Consider the following 3,784-nt stretch of genomic DNA (forward strand, 5'->3'; position numbering starts at 1 on the left):
TTCATGACTAATTTCGGCATCGAATAAAATATTAATATTTTAATATTATTTTATTCTAAAATTTTTCATTTGTCTCCTTGGTACCTAAAATGTCTTATTATGCCCCGGTTCACTTCCGAATCACTTTTTATCTTGCTAATTCATTCTCAAATAAAATATTATTATTTAATTTTTATTTTCTCGCTTGCGGGATATTTTATTCCAAACTATTCCTTTCATCTTTCATCACTTTTAAATATTCTAATTAACCTTAATTGGCATCTGATAAGCTTTATTAGCCACCATATAGAAGCACAGGGTATTACAGTGATGATTCCTTTCTTAACCACTCATTTTCCTTCACTCACTTCATGCTATACCCAAAATCATCATGTTTTGACATCCTTGATAGGATCCATAGGGATTAAATCAAAGTATAACACTTTACATATATAAAACAACTTGGTGTCTCAAGCCTAAGGAGTATTTACACGACTGACACATGAGAAGTATTGCATAGACACTAAAGTGAAATAACAAATGCACTTCTCATGTCGGATCTTATTTAGTGAACTTGTTCTTCAAAAGTAAACACCTACATATTAGTTCTAAATATCTCCATACTTCAACTTATGATAGCTGTTGCTTACTTCTCAAGTAAGGAACATAGCACATGTCGATCTTTAAGCATTATTGATTCTTCATCTTAATAATACAATGATCAAGAAGCTTTTAGTATCAATGCTTTGATGCATAAGGATCTCATAATTATATCTCTATAAAATTTCTTTGCAAAGCATACATAGTTTCTTGAGCTTTATTTACATAAGAATGAACAATAATTAAATTACAAACTTATGAATAAAGAACTTCCTCTATATTAATATAAATAACAAAATATCATACCTGAATATCTCAAAATGTTATTTCCAGACAACCAAAGATTGACCTTTTTTTTTTTGAAAGATGAGTTTTTATTATAGATAAGCTATAATGCCATGGGGAGTCTCAAATGTGGAGACTCCTGTTAGCATAAAGCTATCTTGAGAAAAGCTTATTCTGTACAATTACAAAAGTAGCAATTGCTTAAAGAGCACTTGGCAGCATCTCAACATGTATAATCTCAAAAAACAAGCAGAGTTCTGAATAAAACCCCTAAACAAAAGTCTAATACTAGTAAAACTCAACCAAAGTGAAAAAAGGTGAGTAGCCTATGTGGCCCAAACCGACAAACTCCTTAATCGAACAAATGAATCATTCCAGTCGAAACATCCATGAGTCTTCAAAGGTAGGCAAATAGGGATAATGCCAATAAGCCTCAAAAAACAATCATCCCTCTTACTTTTCTTAATATTTAGCCCTTATGCGTCCCACGAACAGCCATGAACCTGGCATCTCCCAACACACCCAAAGATTGACTTGTAGAGCTCACACTAACACATATATGCCCATGTGTTTTTATAAAAAGATTTGAATATGAATTTGTCATAATTTCTGTTTATATTGATAACTTGAATATTATTGGAACTCCTGAAAAGTTATCAAAAGTTTTGGATTACTTAAAGAAAGAATTTGAGATGAAAGACCTTGGACAAATAAAGTTTTGTTTAGTTCTTCAGATTGAGCACTTGCCAAATAGAATTTTTGTCCATCAATCAAATTATATAGCAAAAGTACTAAAACAATTTTATAGGGACAAAGCACATTTATTGAGTTCACCAATGGTTGTAAGGTTACTAGATGGGAAAAAAGACCTTTCCTGACCTCGTGAGGATAATGAAAAGCTTCTTGGTTTTGAAGTATCATATCCTAGTGCAATCAGAACACTAATGTATCTTACCAGCAATACACAACTTGATATATCATTTGCTATAAATTTATTAGTATTATATAGTTCCTCTCTAACTCAAAAACATTATAATGGAATTCAACATATACTTCAATATCTCTGAGGAACAATGGACATGGGCTCATATTACATAAATGTATCAAAATCAAATTTAATTGGTTATACAAATGCTGAATATTTATCTGATCCAGACAAAGCTCAATCCTAAACAAGTTACTTATTCACATATAAAGGTATGACTATTTCATGGCATTTTGTAGAACAAACTATAGTTGCTATTTCTTCTAACCATGTAAAAATTTTAGCAATTTATGAGGCAAGTCGTGAATGTGTCTGGTTAAGATCTATAATTCAACATATTCAAGAAACTTGTGAATTGTCAACCAAGAAGAAAATTCCAACAACGTTATATGAGGATAATATCGCTTGAATAGCATAATTAAAATAAGGATATATTAAAAGCGATAAGACAAAATATTTTGCCAAAGTTCTTCTTCACACATGATTTCCAAGAAAAATGTGATAGTAGTGTTCAACAAATTTGTTCAAGTGACAACAATCTAGCAAATTTATTCACCAAAGGCCTTCTTACTGTAACATTTGAAAAGTTGATACAAAAGGTTGGAATGTGTCATTTTAAAGATCTTAAATAATGCAATCATTAAGGGGAGTAAAATATGCACTGTACTCTTTTCCTTCATCAAGGTTCTTCTCACTGAGTTTTTCTTGGTAAGGTTTTTAATAAGGCAGTATTTCAAAAGCGTATTTTTGAAAAGAAATATGTAATCTTTTTCCTTCACTCGAATTTTTTTTCCATGAGGTTTTTTCCTAGTAAAGTTTTAACAAGGCATATTCCTAATACAATGGATATTCAAAGGAAGTGTCACATCCTATTTTCTGGTCATGACCGATACATGAACTTATGTGGGTATAGCCCATTAAGCCTAAGGAAGCCTTAATCAACAATGCATGAACTTGTCATCCATCGAATTCACACATTTCCATTCATATAATAGAATAAACAAATAAATCAACATCACCATATCATTATGGAACTTCTCGATGTAATGTGTGAAATTGTCATTCATCAAATATCAACATTTGTATAACATGTATGTTCTGTGGTCTGGCACACATCTCATGCCATGTTGCTATGGGTCTTTCATCATAGTTTTATCATTAACATGCACCTATATCCAAGGCTCAACATAATGTGCGGAAGCATAAACAAGTATGAGTGTATCAATATTTATTAACATAACCAAGTTCATTATTAACATAACAGTTTAAAGACTAGACTCGACACACTGCGGAGTGTAACGACATTGGAAGGCTAAAAAAAAAGCTCTACCACACTTACTGTAAGTGAACTGGGTTATTACTCCACAAGTCACTTAACCAAGCAAGCTATTGATCTATAAAAAATAGGAAAAAATAATGGGTGAGTCACAAAGACTCCATCAGTGGATACGAGGAAGGGGACAAGCCAAGGGGAAGAGTTTTAGCACAAATCATCAATTTGTAATAAGAATGCCTCTTTGCATAATCACAAAATTCTCATTCTAGCCTTGAAAACAAATTAGTTGTAAATCTAACAACATTTTCTCATATCAAGTATCACATTTCATAAACGCATTTATGAAATAAAAGATTGATCATGTATAAAATTATATGCTCGAAAAACAAAGATGTTTATATTACCAATATTAGTTCCCTCGCAAAGGTTGTTACCATATTTTCAATCCCGCCTTTTGGCATATAAAGATTCGTACTCGAGTCATATAAGATCCAATTCTAGGATCTACCACACAACATTTCCATTCATAACTTGTGAACTATTGACCCCTTTACATGATTTCCACATAAGCACAATAATCATCAAAACACCACACATAGGTGTCACAATACCCAATATATATATATATATATATATATATATATATATATAGGTGAGAA

The sequence above is a fragment of the Theobroma cacao genome, chromosome 1 (genome assembly GCF_000208745.1).
Source record: "Theobroma cacao cultivar B97-61/B2 chromosome 1, Criollo_cocoa_genome_V2, whole genome shotgun sequence".
Lineage (NCBI taxonomy): Eukaryota > Viridiplantae > Streptophyta > Magnoliopsida > Malvales > Malvaceae > Theobroma > Theobroma cacao.